The sequence below is a fragment of the Phoca vitulina genome, unplaced genomic scaffold (genome assembly GCF_004348235.1).
Source record: "Phoca vitulina isolate PV1807 unplaced genomic scaffold, GSC_HSeal_1.0 scaffold33, whole genome shotgun sequence".
Classification (NCBI taxonomy): Eukaryota; Metazoa; Chordata; class Mammalia; order Carnivora; family Phocidae; genus Phoca; species Phoca vitulina.
The window spans coordinates 19,577,838-19,598,762 of record NW_022589736.1 but is presented as its reverse complement, the minus strand read 5'-3'; the positions used below and the strand labels follow the sequence as shown (position 1 = coordinate 19,598,762).

The 20,925-nt window shown below is 41.2% G+C and overlaps 1 pseudogene; it reads left to right on the top strand.

The window, feature by feature from the left end:
* Positions 1 to 211: 211 nt before the first annotated feature.
* LOC116645408 lies at positions 212 to 20,925 on the top strand (annotated as a pseudogene).

Genomic DNA, 20,925 nt, shown 5'->3' with positions numbered 1-20,925 from the left:
CACACAGTTTTTGGAAAAGTGACTTTTTTCGCCTCCTAACAATACAAATCCTTACAAGAGAAATCACAACGTAGTAGAACAGTCCCACCTTACCCACAGCTTCGCTTTCCGAAGTTTGTTACTTGAGGTCAACCGCAATGGGAAGCAGAGGATCCTCCTGACGCAGCCTGGTAGCCTCAGAGGGTCGGTAACAGCATAACGTTACGTCAGAATGCTGCGTCAGAATGCTGCGTCAGAATGCTGCGTCACCGCTCGCCTCACTCCCACGCAGGCGCTCTGTCACCTCAAAGCATTCCAAGATGGGTGAGTGCCCTGCCATGAGATATTTTGAGAGAGATCACATTCATATTTTATTACAGCATATTATTATAATTGTTCTATTTTACTCTTAGTTTGGGTATTCATCTCTTACTGTGCCTAATTTATAAATTAAATTTATCATAGGTATGTATATGTAGGAAAAAAAACAAAGTATATGTAGGGTTGGGTACTATCTGAGGTTTCAGGCATCCATGGGGTGGGGGGGGGGGGTGTCTTGGAACTTGCCCCGGGGATGAGGAGGAAGGACTGTAAAGATAAAAACTCAAGTTGGCAGGGCGCCTGGGTGGTTCGATCGTTAAGCGTCTGCCTTCGGCTCAGGCCATGATCCCAGGGTCCTGGGATCGAGCCCCGCATTGGGCTCCCTGTTCCGCGGCGGGAAGTCTGCTTTTCCCTCCCCCACTCCCCCTGCTTGTGCTCTTGCTCTTGCTATTTCTGTCTCTGTCAAATAAATAAAATCTTAAAAAAAAAACCAAAAAACTCAGGTTGGTGCCATTGTCTAATGGAATGTTTCTGAATGTCAAATCAAAACAGGGAACCTTTTGCATGACCTTGTCAGCAAATGTTCTTTGTAGTTCTTGGAGCATTGAACTCTCAGACACAGATGATTACCTAAAGTTAATGGCTGTTTCCGGTTTTATCAGTTGATTCCTTTGAAAGAAAACATACGTAATAGGATATTTTAGCTGTGTTTTGACTATGGCTTTGAAGTTTTTTAAATAACAGGATAGTGCTTACAATATTATAGAATTGGATACAATTCTTGGAATCGCCTGGAATTTGTGCAGAACAGGAATCTGTGTCTGGGTAAAATGGTTTCTCCTGCTATCACTATGCTTTCAATCATATTAATTGCATTTTATTTATTTATTTATTTATTTATTTATTTATTTATTTAGAGAGCATGTCCTAGCAGGGGAGTTGAGGGGAGTGGGCAGAGGAGAGGGAGAGAATCTTAAGCAGTCTCCACACCCAGCACAGAGCCCAATTAGGGGCTCGATCTCAGGACCCTGAGATCACAACCTGAGCCAAAATCAAGAGTTGGATGCTTAACCAACTGAGCCATGCAGGTGCCCCCTTTTTATTAAATTGCATTTTAAACAGAAGAGACACCAAGTATGGCAAGTGGTTAACAAAAAAATAAAAGAAAAATGCAAAAATGTGTTGATATGATCCAAAGACCTATTTTTCATTCATCACCCCCTGAATATCTGAATCTTCCAGAGCCACAGCATGTGCTCTTGCTCTGGAATGTTCAGCATATTTATTTTTGGCCCTCCTTCCACCTTCAGCAGAACTATTCCCATCTTTTTAATCACTGTCCACTACCCAGTGCACACGCATTCTATTTTAGTGGGTTTTTCTCACTGTGGGGAGGGAAGCAATTAATCTAGAGTATTGACAGCTATTAATGTTTAAGATATTTCTCTGTCCTGATAACAGGGGCAGTCAGAAATCCAAATGATGATGCAAAAATATAAATGTCATTCTAATGGGAGAAACTGCAGACATCGCTGAATGCTCTAGAAGCAGAGTGATGCAGGCAGGCTCTCAGGCTCTGCACAAATCCTATCACTAAAGCCCTATGTGAGTCCCACATGGAAACGTACCTTATGGATTGCCATTGCCATCACTATCATTCCCACACATGGAAAATGCTCAATATTTGAACATAGACCAGCTAGGAACAATCAACCCTATAACAAATACCACCAGATTTTTCTTCCCTAAAGTTCAATTTTCTGTAAAAGTGCTAAGGCTTTGTAACTTTAATGACTTCTTCCTCTTACCTAGGCCTTATCCACAGAGCCTCTTTCTAAAATCTCAACTCTTACTATGCCAAACAGCAAAAGGCACACATTCAGCACTGTGAATTTTTTAGCTAATTTGCTAGCTATTTTCAACATTCAGATTTGACAGGCCCAAATAAAAAAAAAAAAAAAATCAATTTCTGTCTCTGATGACAGATAAGAAAAGCCAAAGTATGGCAAAATGGTGTCTTTGTCAATGCTTAATGAATAAACCACATAAAAGGAATAGCCTGATATATTTTTTTTCTCAGAAATCAATAGGAACACTCTCCATTTTTATATTAATCCACTGTGCATTAAAACCTAGAATTGCAGATTAAGCTTTCATGTCTCTGTACTGCACTCCTTTCCCACCTGCCCTATCTGGTGATGTGTTTTTTCTAGGCATTGAGCAATTGTCAGTCACTCCTGCATTTCACCAACTCCCTGCAAAGAAGTTATTTGCTGACATGCTGATCTATTAAGCAACATACGAAGAAATCCACAAGCTTGTGTTTCATTGAGTCATAAAAAGCTTGAGAAAATTCAACAAAGGGTGGTGAGCAAAAGGAAACTTAATTAGTTTAAGTGAAACTGACTCAGGGGAATATGCTAATTTGCTGACTCCACCAGGATCTGGTTTTCTCTATGCTCAGTTTTAACTCTCAACCCACGTTTGTGACTGTCGACTGTCACAGGCCCAGCCTTTCGGAGCCAGGCTTGGCATTGGTTTTGTGGCAAAGAAGACCAGCCAGGCAGGGAAGCCAGGCCTGGCTCAACAGCGGCTATTCTCACAGTCAAGTCAAACAGGGCTCCTAGTAGGAGGGGGGAATGTTACCGGTCCCCCCAGGAGCAGCTGAGAAGACCGCGCAAACAGATGGCAGAGTTGGTCCTAATCAGGATGTCAAAGTGCAGGTCTGAGCTAGTTGGTGAAACAAAAAAGGGGGTCAATGTGGGGCAGGTTGTGTGCATTTTAGATGATGCTTGGAATAAAGGGTTTTCTTCCACCCACACAGAGGTGATGTCAGGTACCATTGGTCAAGTGAGAATTATATTTTGGTCTGGAGGAAATCCTTTCCCATACCTCTGAAGCTGTGCCTGCCTTAATAAGCAAAAGTGTCTTAGGGTGGGCTAATAAGAGAAATCCTGGGGTGCCCTGGTGGCCAGGTCGGTTAAGTGTCTGCTTTCGGCTCAGGTCATGATCTCAGGGTCCTGGGATTGAGCCCCGCATCGGGCTCCCTGCTCAGTGGGGAGCCTGCTTCTCCCTCTCCCTCTGCTGCTCCCCCTGCTTGTGCGTGCTCTCTCTCTCTCTCTCAAATAAATAAATAAAATCTTTTAAAAAAGAAAAAAATGAGAGAAATAGAAAATCATTAGAATTTTACAGTAGTTATTATTGCCACAGGGAAATTCCACTGATGGATGCTTAAATTAGTGGTCAGAACTTTAAAGAGAAATAGGATATTAGCATAGCCTCAAAGTATCACCCATAATATTTAGTAATTATTGTGGTGTCTATTAATTACTGTGGTTTTGGGAGGTGGAGCCTAATTATCCTTTTTTGAGTATGGTCTGGATTTAGTGACTGGCTTCTAATGAATAGAACATGGAATGGGAAAAATTATAACTTTACAGGAGAGAAACCTGGCAGATACCACCTTAGCCAAATGATCAAGGTTAACACCATCAGTGTGAGTCACGTTGATGTCATGTACCCATTAATATGTCAGGATGAGAAAGGCAAGTTACTTCTGTGGTATTCTTCCCAGAACTCCATAATTCCAGTCCAATTAATCATGAAATATCATCAGACAGACACAAATTGAAAGATACTCTACAAAATATTCACCTGGTACTCTTCAAAAGTGTTAGAGTCTTGAAAAACAAGGAGAGACAGAGAAACCACAAAAGAGTAAAGAAAACCTAGGAGACATGACAACTAAATACAACATGATACGCTGTGTTGGATCCTAGAATAGAAGAAGGACGTTAGTGGAAAGCTGATCAAATCCTAATAGCCTGTAGTTTAGCTAGGAGTGTTGTTCCCACATTAATTTCTTAGTTGTAATCGTGTACCATGGTTATGTAAGACATTAACATTAAGGGAAGCAAGGAGAACAGTAAAAAGAGAATTCCCTGTGCTAATTTTGCAATTCTGTGCATCTGAAATTATTTTAAAATGAAAATGTTCTTTAAAAGACTAGAAAAACAATCTAGCCACTTAGTATTTTACAGTGGGGGGGAAAAAAACCCACAATCTTTAGCTGCTCCAATGTTATTTCTCCTCACTCTGTTATAAGTTTCTAGTTAAGACATTGTTTTCTAATTCAAATTTTTTTAAAATTTGAATTATTGACCTAGGTCAAGAGAATGACAAGACAAGACACAGACTGAGAGAAATATTTGCAAGACATTTTTGATAAACGACTGCTATCCAAAATATACAAAGAACCCTTAAAACTCAACAATAAGAAAACAAACAAACCAATTTAAAAATGCGCAAAGGAACTCGACACCTTACCGAAGAAGATATGTAGATGGCAAATCATCATATGAAAAAATGCTCGACATCATACATCATTAGGAAATTTCAAATTAAGCAACAATGACACACAACTGTATACCTATTAGAATGACCAAAATCCAAAACACTGACAACACCAAAGGCTGACAAGGATGTGGAGCAACAGGAACTGTATTCGTTGCTAGTTTGAGTACAAAATGGTACACCCACTTTGGAAGACAATTTGACAGTTTCTAACAAAACTAAATATACTCTTTTTTTTTTAAAGATTTTATTTATTTGAGAGAGAGAATGAGATAGAGAGAGAGCATGAGAGGGGGGAGGGTCAGAGGGAGAAGCAGACTCCCTGCTGAGCAGGGAGCCCAATGCGGGACTCGATCCTGGGACTCCAGGATCATGACCTGAGCCGAAGGCAGTCGCTTAACCAACTGAGCCACCCAGGCGCCCAAAACTAAATATACTCTTACAATGTAATCCAAGAATTGTACCCCTTACTATTTACCCAAATGAATTAAAAGCTTATATCCACACAAAAGCCTGCACACGGATGTTTATAGCAGCTTTATTCATAATTGCCAAAAACTTGGAAGCAACCAAGATGTCCTTAATAAATGATTGAATTAATAAACTGTGGGACATCCATATAATTGAATTTATTATTCAGTACTAAAAAGAAATGAGGGGCACCTGGGTGGCTCAGTTGGCTAAGGGTCTGCCTTCAGCTCAGGTCTTTATCCAGCCCCGAGTCAGGCTCCCTGCTCAGCGGGGAGTCTGCTTCTCCCTCTCCCTCTCCTCCACTCGTGCTCTGGCTTTCTCTCTCAAATGAATAAATAAAATGTTTTAAAAATAAATAAAGAAAAGAAAAGAAAAAAGAAAAAGAAATGAGCTATCAATGGGGCACCTCGGTGGCTCAGTCGTTAAGCCTCTGCCTTCTGCTCAGGTCATGGTCCCAGGGTCCTGGGATCGAGCCCCGCATCGGGCTCCCTGCTCCGCGGGAAGCCTGCTTCTCCCTCTCCCACTCCCTCTGCTTGTGTTCCCTCTCTCGCTGTGTCTCCCTCTGTCAAATAAATAAATAAAATCTTAAAAAAAAAAAAAAGAAGAAATGAGCTATCAAGCCATGAAAAGATATGAAGGAACCAAAAATACATGTTACTGGGTAAAAGAAGGTAATCTGAAAATCATACAGATTGTATTATTCCAATCATATTGCCTGGAAAAAGCAAAACTATGGAGATAGTAAATAGATCAGTGATTGCCAGAGATTGAGGAGAAGGAAAAGATGAAAAGGTAGAGCTCAGAGGATTCTTTTTTAATTGACTTTATTTTTTTAGAGCACTTTTAGGTTCATAGCAAAATTGAGAGGAAAATACACAGATTTCCCATATACCCTTGCCCCTACATATGCACAACCTCCCCCACTGTTACCATCCCCCACCAGAGTGGCACATTTGTTACAACCGATAAACCTACATTAACACGTCACTATCACCCAAAGTGCGTAGTTTGCATTAGGGTTCATTCTTGGTGTTGTATATTCTAAGGGTTCAGACAAGTATATAATGATAGGTATCCATCATTATAGTATCATATAGAGTAGTTTCAATGCCCTAAAAATCCCATCATTGTGGGTTCATCAACTGTAGCAAATATATCACAATTGTGGTATATGCTGATAGTGGACGCGGCTGTGCATGTATGGGAAAGGGGCGTTGGGGACCCTCTCTATACTTCTGCTCACCTTTGCTATGAATCTAAAACTGCTCTAAGATAATAAAATTAAACTTAAGAAAAAAAATTAAAAGATTGTCCTGGCATAGTAAACGAAGAAAATTTACCAAGTAAAGGAAGCCTCTTCATCCTTATTGATAAAATAGTACGTTCACTGAAACATGGAACTTGCTACATGTCAAACATATTCAAACAGCTTTGTATACACAATTCAATAATCACAACATTTCTATGAGGTAATTACTTTTATAATTATTCCTTTACAGATGAGGAAACAGACTCAGAGAGGTTATGTAACTTGCTGTGGAGACAAAAACATGGCGCGGGGGAAAGCTGGTTCTTCCTTTCTGAGCTTACAAAACACAGAAACTGAGGTACCTTAAAATTTATAAGAGTTTATTTGAGCAAACATTCATTTAAATCAAGTAGCACCAAGCTGAAAGTGGTTAGGAACTCTCTGTGGACAGAAGCTAAGAAGAAGTCTTTTTTGGGGCAGATGCAGAAACAAAGCAAGAAATTATTTGATTAGCTATAGCTTCATTGGCTGCTTCATTGGGGAAAACCTAGTTGGCTGTCTGTGATTAGTTGTTCTTAAGTTTTGTTTTCTCAAATTCAAGTTCATTGACTCTGGCTTAGGTTTCAGTTTGCTTACACAGGCCTCCAAGGTGTCAGAGTCACCTCGGTCTAATGGTCTCCTTGTTTATTACTTTAACAGAATGTAGCTAAATTTGGGGGCATTAAGTAGAGTCCTACTCATAACATGCAACTCAAATTGTATATTTCTTACACGAAACTGTAATACTGACTGAAGAAGCAAATTTACATGGAAGTACAGTAGTCTCAACAGAAAATCACATTGTTCCGTGTTCAGAACACAGATTTTTTCCATACATTGCCTTAAAGTTGTGCTTATTACAGATTTATAATGCAAGTACTCAAAAAGGGAGCACCATTTCAAAAGAAAATGCCTATTTTAGGGTGCTATAAGTCAACATCCACTAATTACTTTGTGTTATTAATGTTTGACTCAAGGCAAATTTGATCTACAATGTTTTTATTCAAAACTAATCACTGAGGGGCCCTTGGGTGGCTCAGTTGGTGGGCGTTTGCCTTCGGCTCAGGTCATGATCTCAGGGTCCTGAGATCAAGGCCTGCGTCAGGCTCCCTGCTCAGCAGAGAGTCTGCTTCTCTCTCTCCCTCGAACCACCCCCCCCACGACTCCTTGCTCAAGCTCGCGCGCTCTCTCTCTCTCTCTCTCAAATTAATAAATAAAATCTTTAAAAAAAAAAGTAATCACTGATGAAGCTCAAGTCATTAGAATATATATTATAAAAAATGTTCTCTTTGCATCTGTCATTTAGAATATGTAAATGTAAGTTAAGATCCCAGAGGAGAAAAAATCACCTTAACAGAAGACACAGTACTCCTTCTCCAGAGGGATTCATAGCAGGTTTAACATGAGGCAAAGGGAAAGGCTAGGTAGGGTTGACCAATTGCTTTAATGAAAAGCAGTCCTTTAATCAGTAGCAAAGAGAAAGAAGGAACAGGAGAAGGAACAGAACAGAAAGAAAGAAGAAATAAGGACTGATTTTGGCCCTACTTATTTCTAACTTTCAAGCGCTTCTTACTACCAGTAAAACAAAATCCAGTCTTAGCATGTCCTGCTAGTTCTTTAGGAATCATGAATTCCTAGGCTGCAATTGCCCGGCATGATATCTAGGTTCCAGTTCCATAGACTTACTCAAGTTCTCCAGACTCATTCTTCGCTTTCCAGCCTCTGAGCCTTTGCTCACCTATTCCCACACCTTCAAAGGTCCTCATTCAAGATGAAATGCAGGGGCACCTGGATGGCTCAGTTATTGAGGGTCTGACTCTAGTTTCGGATCAGGTCATGATCTCAGGGTCATGATCTCAGGGTCGTGAGATGGAGCCCCGTGTTGAGCCCTGTGCCAGGGTCCCTGCTCAGCAGGGAGTCTGCTTGACATTCTCTCTACCCCTCTCCCACTTGCCCTCCTCCTGTTTGCATTCTCTCTCTAAAATAAATAAATAAAATCTCAAAAAAAGATCAAATGCGAAGGCCAAGATGGCTGAATATCTATCCCAAAGCATATTTCATTCTCCAACTGAAATTTTTCTTCCCTCCCTCTTCCTGTATCAAGGAATGCACTTGATACATATGTAAGAACATGTATCACATTCTGCCTACTGCGTGGATTATCTGAAACTGTCCTCTCTCCTCTGTAGGGCGGTAATCTGAGAGCAGAGACCACATCTCTTCATCTGTACTCCCCAGCACACCTATTGCAATGCCTGACATGTCAAAGAATCCTAGAATCTTAAACTCAGAGTTGGAAGGAATCGCAAAGCTGAAATAGGGAATGTCGTAAGGTGTCAGGAACATGTTTGACGTAAGAAATGATGGAGGAAAGATTGGGAGGAAAGGTTAAGAAAAGAAAATTGGAAAGGGCGAGAGTAATAATAAATATTTCTTAAGAATTTATTATGAGCCACACAATTCCAAGCCCGTTGTATATGTATTCTCTTATTTAATTTTCACAACAATTTGACAAGGAAAGTATCAGTATCATTCTCTTTCTATCAGAGAAGCAAACTGAGACACAGAGGTTAAACCCGTTGCCGAAGTTGAGCAGTTAAGGAATGATGGAGCCAGAACTCCAGCCCAGGCAGCTTGGTTCTAATATATACTTGTCAGTAAAATCAAGCTCAGTAAAGGGGCATTGCACACATACCACAAGGAGAAGGAACCTTCAGGAATGGGTGACTACAATGTACTTTCCATCCTGCTAACCTGGATGCCTATACTGAGTACACTGGGTGTAATTATCTTGAAGTTCAAAAACCTTACCCAAAATGGTCAGCATTCACAAAATATAAAACATTCATATAATATGACATTTTCAGGGAGCACCTTTCTGTGATTTTTTAATGCACAAATCCCCATGAAAGGAGCACATTTGGTCACCGGCCCAGGCATTGTAACCACAATAGAAGAAACTCAGTGAATTTAATCAAAAGCATGTACCTAGCCACCAGGGCCCCTTTGGGAATGCTTGTTAGAAAAACCACATGCAGCTTCCAGTTTCTATCCTAACACAGCCCTTATTTTTACTCCGTAGTAATAATTCAAAGCAGGTTGCCTATAGGAACAATTTTTAAAAGACTAATTTTTTATAACTTCAATATTAGGCAAATTTTTCAAAATTTCCCATTACAATCAAAGCTTAATGAAATATTTATGAACTACTGAGGTTGATGGTTTGTTAATTTTCATTTTTTAACCAGTATGGGATAACACCGAGTATTGATGTCCCATACATTCTCTGCAGTCGTGTGGACAAGTTGTTGAGTCTCTTGAACTTTAAGAAATAAATGGGTCAGTTCAGGTTGCAGAAACCTCCTTAAACTCAGCCCAGTGTAATAGAAGGGCACATTTTAAAGTTGACCAAGGAAATGCCTTGGAAACTGCTGTAAGAAGTATTTCACAAAGAAGCAAAATAGGTCCTCGGTTCATCTTCAGTTACACACACACACACACACACACACACACGCGTGCATGTGCCCACCACAGTGTTGGGTACTTCTGGGGACACCACTCACATTATAGTCTAAATAAATGCTCCAACCTTATGTGGTTTTGGAATATACATGAGGTTTGGTGGGGTGGGGTCCCAAGCCGACGGCCAAGAAAGAATTCTTGAGACATCTTTGGTGCAAAAAGGTGGTTTTATTAAAGCATGGGGACATGACCCATGGACAGAAAGAGCTGCTGCCCCGGGATTGTGAGGGGGGGCTGATTATATACTATGGGAGTTGGGGGAGGTAAGGAAAAGGGAGGTTTCAAAAGGATTTTCAAATGTTAAAGACTCACAGGATACTGGTGGACTTGCATTGTCAAGTTAAGGTTGTTTTTCACTCTAGAAAGGCATTAACATGAAGATAGTTGGGGGCTTCCTGGAGGAACGTCACACAGATCCCATCCAGGAGTGGGGGGGTGCAGGTTTGCAGGGTGTCAGCTTGTGGTTTATCCTCAGCTAGCCTTCTGGTCCCTCATCACCACCCTGTGTTCCCCCCTCTCTTTCTTGCTGTAGTCTCTTCCATTCGGTGGCCTCACAATGTGCCCATATCCTGGGAAGACCAGATTTCTTGCCTCTCATTCATATTATACAAATGCTACTACTTATTTAGAGCTTAAAGATCTAGCCTTCCTGCATTTTAACAGGAAAGGGGGGACATGCTCTGACAGGATTAGAGCCTAATGTTTCAGGCTTTGGAATTTCCGGCATCAGTTAGCAAATAGCAGAGAATATCTGGGGATAGCCAAGCAGCTCATCCTTGATACATCACATGGATGAACACCTTGACCTGTTATATTAAGCTAGCCCTTCTTCCTACTGTTCATGAAACTTTCAGGGTCCTTCATTCCCGGTGTTGCTGTTGGTGAGCTGGAAATGTGGTGTAGCACAGAGATGAGGGGGAGAAACTAGACACCAGGACTAACGGCCAGCATCATGCACCTCAGCAGGGCTGGCGTCAGGTCCATCCTTGGGCACTGTATGCGTGCTTGACTTCTGCAGTCCCTCCCTGTTTGTGGACCTCCAAAGGTAAAGGGACAATGATAATATCCCTCTCATAGGGCTGTGGTGAGCTTTGGGCGAGTTCACATACGTCAACATTGAGCCCAATCCTTGCGGCACTCAGTACATGCTAGCTAGTACGGTTAAGCAGCTCTAAAGTTACGTGGAACTCAATCCCTGAAGAAATCACCCCACAACTTGTTGTTTACAGAAGCTCGCATTTACTCTTCCCCGGAATTTCATTCCCGTCTCTCCCACCAAGATGACAGGACTCCAGATGTTGTTTCTCCTCTCTCAAATTACATAACACCTTTGATCCCTCACTTTCAATCAGGACTAATAGGCTCTAATTGCAGACATTATCAGTGCGAATGGTGCTGGTTGCTGATAAATGAGCTGCTGACACAGATGTTCTGCCACCACATGTAGATGAGGGGGTGGGGAGGGAGTGGTGTCATTTCACGAATCGCCCAGCACCTGGGACTCAGGCTGATGGCACTGGCAGTCTCCTTGTTTCGGGGCACACGGCCTTGCCCCCCACTGATGGTCATCAAACAATACACTCTAATATTATTCTATGGTTTGCTTTTAAAGAGATCCTTCCTAGACCAGGCCAACGATTCATTTCCAAGCCTCTGGCAAACATAATCACCTGGTGCAGACAGAATAATAGAACATCTTGGTAGCTCACATTTTCTGGGATACAATCAGGAAAAATCAAAGACCGTGTTTTGGCTAAAGTTTGAGCATGAGAGTTTCCAGGGTCGGAGGGTAGACGCCCACACAACTTTATAGCAGTATTTTTTTTTTACAAGGATTTTGGATGAATCCTTTGATTAACATTTGTACTGTAAATGTAACATCATCTTTACCACAGAATTTATTCTACAACCGGTTTAAAGCTTCAGCCTTTAACCTCTCAGCTTCCCCAATATGTTAATATGTCACAGATGATTCTGAAAAAATAAAATGGCCAGGAATGTACTTGGCTCGAACCAAGTACCCTAAGCTCAACCATCAGTGAAACTTGAAAAAAAAAAAATGAAAATAATGCATTCGGTCAAGTTCATTTTACAGAACATGGACAATATGGAAGAAAGAATCTGAAAGGAAAAAATTTTTCTTATTTTCCCTGTTGAATATGGAAATCTTTAGTTAGGGAATCCATCCTTCTGCAAAGTTTCTCTGACTATATGATGTGTTATCAAGGTTAGGCCCTGAAAGACCCACCTACCTCCAGCCACACTGGTCTGATTTCAGTTCCTACAACGAATTCATCCATTTTTTTTTTTTCCTCACCTCAGAGCCTTCACCTTGTCTGTTCCCTCCGTGCAGCACATTCTCCACACCCTTCCCCACCACCTCCCGCTTACCATTTGATTTCAACTTAAGCGTCACTCTAGGGATGCCTGGGTGGCTCAGTCAGTTAAGAGTCTGCCTTCGGTTCAGGTCATGATTCCAGGGTCCTAGGATCAGGCCCCGAATCGGGCTCCCAGCTCAGCGGGGAGTCTGCTTCTCCCTCTCCCTCTGCTGCTCCCCCTGCTTGTGCTCTCTCTCTCTCTCTCCCTCCCTCTTTCTCTCTGAGAAAATAAATAAATAAAATCTTTAAAAAGCAAAAAAACAAAAAAAGTCATTCTCTTGTGGTGATCATCCCAGACACTGTGTCCCCTTGACCCAGGTCTCCTTCCCTCACACCCCAAACTACCACCTATTGCCCCTCTGGCTCCTTTGTAATGCTCTTTACGTAATGATTCTTCACCATAGCTCTTTCCTGTGGCCTCTACTGTCCCTGATGACTGAGACCAGGTCTTCCTTATCTTTGTGTCCCTACCACTTACCATGAAGCCTATCACATTTTAGGCACTGGATACATATTTGTTGAATTAGTTGATTAACATATAAATGAATAAATTCAAGCATTCTGATGTACTTTTATAGGGTGGGCATGGATTGGCACCAGGAAACTGTTTCTTTTGGAAACATGATATCATAGGGCTTTCAGAGTCTCCATAGAGTATTCCACGTCTAGATACATGGTGTATAGATGGTGGCCTAAAAGATAAAAGTGAAACCAGAGGCCCGGGCTGTTTCCATACCAATCAAGGCTAAGAAATCATGGGGTGCCTGCTGGCTCAATCGGTAGAGCATGCGACTTTTGATCTCAGGGCCCTGAGTTGGAACCCCACACTGGGCATAGAGATTACTTTATCTTTTTTTGAAGATTTTTATTTATTTATTTGTCAGAGAGAGAGAGACAGAGAGAGAGCACAAGCAGGGGGAGTGGCAGGCAGAGGGGGAAGCAGACTCCCCGCTGAGCAAGGAGCCCGATGTGGGGCTCCATCCCAGGACCCTGGATCATGACCTGAGCTGAAGGCAGCCACTTAACCAACGGGGCCACCCAGGTGTCCCGAGATTACTTTAAAAAAAGGACTGAGAAATTGTTCTTTATTAAAACAGATAGTTCTTTATTGAAGCATATACTCTTGCCATTTGTCAGTTTCTAAAGAGCTGAAGGAATCCAAGAATGTATCTATATCCGAAAAGAAATGAAAAGAAAAAGAAAAACAAGCACACAAAATACTACCAGAAATATATAAGTTTCATATACCGGTAAATTGGTTATCAAGGTTAAATGGGACAGGAGTGGAATATGCAGGTGGCAGATTTCCAGGGCACAGACTGCAGCTAGGTCCCCTCTAGACTGTGTAACCAAACCACTGTGGTGGAGGAGAAAAGTGTTCTCCCTAGGGGGAACATGAAAATATACAAAGAACCTGCCCTACAAATTAGACAAGTGATATTGTCTCTCTATATATAGACCAGTCAGGATACTTAAAAACTGTTATTTCAATGGACATGCTGCCCTTTACATCATAACTATTACTGAATATAGTAGCCAGGATATGGCAGGCTACACCATGGTAACAAATAAAACCTGAAATCCTAGTGGCTTAATACCATTGAACTTATTTCTCTCTCTTGCCACATGCCCCTTCCATCTTGGGGTCTCACCATCCTCTGGTTTCAAGTTGAGCCAGGATATTAGGGGAAGAAATCAACCAGAAGTAAAACAGTTTACCTTTACATTCCACTGGACAGAACTAGCCACGTGGTGAATCTAACTGGAAGAGAAGCTGAGAAATGAAGAGTTGCACACGGATAAGGGTGAGTATAAACAAGGAATAGCTTGGTCTTAACAAGTAATTCTGCTTTTGACACATGGTCTTCATGATTTAGCTAAAAGGACTATTTCCTTTATGGCAACTGGATTCAGCCCAGACACGTTTAAAATACACTCTCAGAAGCCCATAGCTTTGCATTTATATTCTTTGGCATTGTGCTCCAGGATATACTTAAGGTATTGTATTATTTACTGCCATATAACAAATTACCTCAAAAGTTAGCAGCTTGAGACAGAAAACATTTATTATCTCAGCTTCTGGAATCAGGAATTTGGATGTGGCTGGCTGAAGGTCTTTCCTGACCTTGCAGTCACACTGTTGGCTGGGGTAAGGACACTTCTGTGATTATTGGCAGGATTCAGTTCCTCACAGGTTGCTGGACTGAGGGCCTCAAGTCCCTCACTGGCTCACTGGTTCCTCACTGGCTCAGTTCCTCACTGGCTGTGAGGAGGCCTTTCTCATTTCCTTACACAGGTACCTGTCCACAGGGCAGCTTACAACATGGCAGCTGGCTTCCCTTTGACCAAGTGAGCAAGAAAACAAGAGGGAGCAGCCAAAGATGGAAGCCAATCTTTTGTAACTTAATCCAGAAGTGGCAGTCATAGTTGTCATTTTCTATTCATTAGAAGCGAGTCTCCAAGTGCAGCCCACATTCAAGGGGAAGGGATCATGCAAGGACATGAATACTAGGAGGCTGGGATCATTGGGGGCCATCTTAGAGACTACTTACCACTGATGTTCTTCCAGGACACCTTATTTTTGGTCATCCTCTTTCAACTGTTTTGTTTCTTATTTTCTTCTCAAGTTTAGATCGATAGGGTTACTTTAGTGTTATAAATCAGATAAGATTTAGAACCCTGGCTTTGGTATACTTCTCAGGCCATGATGGTGAAGATGGCCTATAGATGATGGAAATTGTGAACAATCAATTTATGAAAATTATAGTAGATTCAAGTTGTACAACCATCTAAAAAGGACGAAGTCCTTTCCTCAGCTATCAAGTACTACTTTAGTTATGTTGGGTATACTTTCCTAGTTAATCCTTTATAGGACTAGCTAGTTTTTAAAATTCCATCTGATACTTCTCTGTCAATTAAAGTATCTTTGGAGAATTGAAATGGACTTACATGGCTTCCCATCCATGAGGAGTCAGGAAGTTCAATTTTTTCACATGCCTAGAGTGGGGGAAAACCAGAAATGTTTGCAAACAACACTAATCACCCTCCCGCCTTAACCTTCTCAAATATTCCTATGAGGAAATCTTTTCTTTATTTCCAGGTTGAAGGTCAAATAATCCTATTAATATATTCATATTTGGGTTTGTAATAATAATAATTATTATTCTTTCTTAATACTCTATATATTCTTGGAACTGCCATCCAAACTGCTTGGACCTTCAGATCCCCTAATATAGGTTTTGATGAAGCCTAGACATGTTTGTTTGTCACCAGTAATCTCAAACTGAGCATCATTGGTATTTGTGCAAAGTCTGGTAAACAGGGCCTGGATGTTTCTTATGTGTCTCTTAATATCTAAATTCAGAAATCACTGCTTTTTATATGTTTTCTAAATTCTAAGATGTTATATGATATATAGATATTTGAGCTATATTGTATTAAACAATACAAGGGCTAACTAGCTTAGAATTTCTTTTAAAATACATAAAGTTTTAATCTCTGAGAATTTTGATAATAATATATATAGTTGCATAGAAAGTATAACAACAAAATATATTGTTTTATAATAATCTTTATCACTCTTTACAATAGAGTTTTATTTTCTGGTCTTCATGCCTAATCTCGTTCTCTCCTTGGCCTACACTCTATCGGTGTGAATATTTTAACATGAATTGAGCTTGTAGCATTGCTCTGTTCACAACCCTCCAATGTCTCCCAAAAAGCTTGGAATAAAAGCTAAAGTCCTTACTATGGTGCTGTATCTGGCTACATCTCTAATTTGTTATCCCACCCCTTCCGTATTATCCCTTCCCACTGGTTGAATCCCATGGCCTCCTCAGTGGGCGATGTGCTCACCGGGTGTGAGCCTCATGACCTTTCCTCTGGTTGCCTCTTCTCTCTTCCCATGGGTCTTCACAAAGGTCTTCATTCATAGCTCTGCTTCAAGTTAAAAATATATATATATATATATATATATATATATACACACATAGAGAACTTCCCTGACCAGCCTTTCCCTTCCTATTAACCTTCTTCTGCTTTCCTTTATAACATGCTTCACTGACATTATACTGTATATTTAACTGAAAGTTTCATGAAAGTAGGAACTGTGCTTTAGTGTTTTAGTCACTGTTCCATCCACAACACCTAGGATACCAGATGGCACATTCTAGGAGTCAACTGGACTTAGAAGATCCTTCCAATAAAGTAATTTTAAAGGCACTCAACTCTAAAAGAACCCCCAGGATGGCGAGAACATTCTTCTCCCAGCACTGTAAACCCCGTCCATAACAAAGTGCCTGCCTCCTAATAGTCTTTACAGAAGTATCTGTAGTTGAAATGAATGAACAAATGCCTAAATTGAAAGGAATCGGTACTATTGCTTCTTAAAATGTGTGATAAACTAGTTTTTCTCAGCTAATAATGCCTTCCAACGCATGCCCAACCAAGAAAACAAAACACGAACAGAGATATGTAAGTGGAGAAAGTCTGGCAAAGCTTCCTGAAAGGCATCCCTGAAAAGCCCTCTTAGTGGAACTACTCTAATCCTATAGTACAAAAACCATATATCACTGAATTCCCTTGAAGAAATGATCCTGAGATCCCTCTGACATCACAGCCAGAACCCAGAGGAGAAGACAAATTCCTGGTGTGCTTGCCCCTCTTCCCTGTCCTTCCACCTGACAGAAAAGGCTCATCAATCACAGTGTCTTTCCTTCCGCATGCAGACTTGGCCTCAGAATCTTCAGCAAGTCTCTCTTAGAAGTCACAGCTGCCCATCCTCCAGACAATGGTTATTTGTCTTTGTTGCTTGGATTCATCAGTCATAGGCAAAATGATCAGAGACTGAGAAAGCACAGACTCTATCACTTTTGTCTGCTACCTGAAACAAAACATATAGACATTGGACCTCAATAGAAGCAAACCTAAAATCCAGGTATTGGTCTTTATTACTTTCTCCATATTAGTGGATAGGGTGGTCTTCATTTTGGAAACATGAAATCCAAGCTTTTTGTGGGAGAAACGTGATCCCTCTTCGAAAGATTAAACTTCAACTCTCGAGTACATCTCTTGAGATGTTTCATATCCAAGCTTTGAAGGTAACCTGTATTCAAGTCCATTCAAATTCATAAATATTTACTGAATGTCTGCTCTATGGAAAATGTATTCCCTGGTAGGAATCAGTTATTAACAGATGGAAGAAAGCTAATAGATCCCCCATGGCAATTGTATTCAGAGATGACATTTCATAATATCATAAACTCTTATAAATGATTGCTTATGGGGCTAATGTAAACCTCATCTTTCAGACGTGACCAATCCAAAATTCCTAAAAACTAAGGTAAGTCTATTCTAAAGTTTGTTGTTGAAATTTCTTTGGGAAAAAAATATGTTAGTAAGCAAATTGGTAGCATAAGGGCAAATGTAACAGCATTTTTAACCTACATAAGAGAATAGTTTTCAGGGACTCCAGCAACATTTATTAAGTAGCAACAATAAAGGTAAATTAACAACAAGTCTTATCTGTCCATTAAAGCTAGTCTAGCAGGATCTACATTTTGGCAAAATAATAAGGAATTTATTCAAAATAACTTAATAGCTTAAGAACAAACATTCTGGATTTAAAAAAAAAAAAATCACTGTTCAGATTTTCTACTAATGCACCTTGCTCCTTCTTCCTGTGACTTTGGATTGGTCAACTTGTTATCTGTACAAAAGACATTTTTAGACATATATTGAGTCTTTCAGTTACAAAATCACTAAGACCTTTTCTGCAATAGAAACCTTCAATTAAATGACCAAGAGGCGTCAACAGTGCAAAATGAAATCCTGTTCTGCCATCTAGAGGACACATACTAAATGCCTAGAAAATATTTTAAATCTTAATGGCTCCTGAAGTTTAAAATATACAGATACTCTGTTTAAAAGAAGGGTGGTGGGGGGCGAATTGTGAAAGAGATTGTTTCTTTTTCTCTACGACACTATCAGATTTCACCACACAGGAAAAAAAACTTGTTTTTAAAGAACTGTAGATTAGGGGGGCGCCTGGGTGGCTCAGTCAGTTAAGCGTCTGCCTTCGGCTCAGGTCATGATCCCAGGGTCCTGGGATAGAGTCCCGCATCGGGCTCCCTGCTCCGTGGGGAGCCTGCTTCTCCCTCTGCCTCTGCCACGCACCCCCCCACTCGTGTTCTTTCTCTCACTCTCTCTCTCTTTCTCAAATAAATAAAATCTTAAATTAAAAAAAAAAAAAACTGTGAATTAGGTATGTATCAAATTGAGATGTACACCTTGCCAAATTCGCTTGGCCCCAGCTGGCCTCCAAGGCCTTGGCCACCTGCAAATGCAGAGCCCCACCTTGGGTACGTCTCTAAGAACATGGTCCTGGCCTGTTGATGTGTCAGCTTAAACTGAAGCTTTTTTGTGATGGTTTCCACTGAAATTTTCCGTCCCACATTTTAAAATTTTCTAAATTACCCGTCCTAATATATATACCCAGCATTAAGCAGTATTATAAATTGCAATGTGGCATTTTACAGGTACAAAGTATTTGCTTTTCAGAGTATACTACAACCTAATATATACTTCTTTAAAAAATCGGGAACAGATGGCCATCCATATAATCAAAGAGCTTCACAACTAAAGAGGACAGTAAGATAATCTTCAATCTCTTCATCTCCAGTGGAAGAAACTGAGGTCAACAAAGATTCTATACTCTGTTCAACATCACACATTGGTTATTGGTGCTTTCACTAACACCCACGTTGCCCAATCTAAGTCCAGTTTTGTGGGGTTTTTTTCAGTTCATTTATCTATTCATTCAACAAGTATTTAATACATGCCTACTATGGGCTAAGCATTGTGATAGGCACTGAGGGGGAATGCCACATGAAAGAGACACAGTCCCTGCTCTCTACGAGCTAATAGTCTGCTGGGGATGAAACATTAATCAATCATATAAAATTATAAAAATACAGGGGACTAAGAAAGAGTTTACTGGAAGCGGGACTTGGTCTACTCAAGAGATCAGGTATGACTTCTCTAAAGAAGTTATTTTTAAACAGAGATCCAAAGGATAAGCAAAGCAGAAAGAAAGAGCATTCCCAGGAGGGTAAACAGCCCAGGCAAAGGCTCCGGAATGGGAGGAGGCCCGATGCTCTTGTGGAACTAAAAGATTAGTGGGAAAAGGGTATGGCTGAGCGTGCAGGTGCTGCTTGGGGTCTCGTCATCTGGAGACAGATGACAGACAATGAGCAAGCTACTAAGAGTTTCAAGAAGGGAGAATTAATCTGATTTGTGCTTTTGAAAGATTGCTCTGGATCCATGAGTGACAGAGAGAAAGGAGCCAAGAATGGACTGAGCACAAGACCAATTAAGAGACCACCTGTGACAATAGCTTGTTGTACAGCAGTGTCATGGCAGAAGACCAGTCCCACGGGACTGTGGTCTGTGTCGGCAGTGTCTCCTGGAGTTGGGCAGTACACTGCCCATGCTACCATACGTCAGTCCTAGAAGAGAGAAAACAGATAGTGATACAGACTCTGCTCCCCCCCCCAAATCATACGCAATGGTATAAGGAGGTGGGGTCTTTGGGAGGTGATTAGGTCATGAAGGTGGAGCCCTCAGGAATGGGATTTATGCCCATTATGAACCCCAGAGAGCTCCTGCACCCCTTCTACCACGTAAGGACACAGGGAGAACATGCCGTCTCTGAACTAGGAAGCGGGTCCTCAATAGATACCAAATCTGCCAGGGCCTTAGTCCTGGACTTCCTGCCTCTACAACTGTGAGAATTAAATATCTGTGGTTCAGGTGACCCAGTCTATGGCATTTCTTTATAGCAGCCTGAACGGAAGAGGAGGGATGAATAGGTGGAGCAGGGAGGATTTTTAGGCTAGGGAAACTCTCCTGTAGGATACTATACTGGTGGGTACATGTCATTATATTTTTGTCAAAACTCTTAGAATGTACAACAACCGAGAGTGAACCCTAAAATAAACCATGGACTTTGAATGATAATGATATATCAATATAAGTTCATTAACTGTAGAGAATGTACCACTCTAGTGCAGGCTACTGATGGTGGGGAAGGCTGTGCATATGTACGGGGCAAGGGGCGTATGGGAAATCTCTGTACCTTCTACTCCATTTTGCTGTGAACCTAAAACTACTCTTTAAAAAAAATCTACTACAGCTTTTTTTTATCAGGGAACTGCCAACGTGGGCCGCACTCGCACCAAAACTATGAAGGCGGTAGCCTGGGTCATCATGGAGAAGTACTACGTGCGCCTGGACAACAGCTTCCACACCAACAAGCACATGTGTGAGGAGATCACCATTATTCCCAGCAAGAAGCTCCGCCACCGGACAGCAGGCTATGCCACACATCTGATGGAGCAGATTCAGAGATACCTATGAGAGGTAGCTCCAACCAGCTGCAGGACGAGGAGAGAGAATTATGGTCCTAGGGTCTAAGCCCTGGATCAGGAGATCACTGCAATAGATGGTGACCCTAAGGAACTGCTGAAGCTCTTGGGCTTCGGCAGTGGATCCAACCTGCAGGTCACTCAGCCTACAGTTGGGATGAATTTTAAAAGACCACATGGAGTTGTTTGA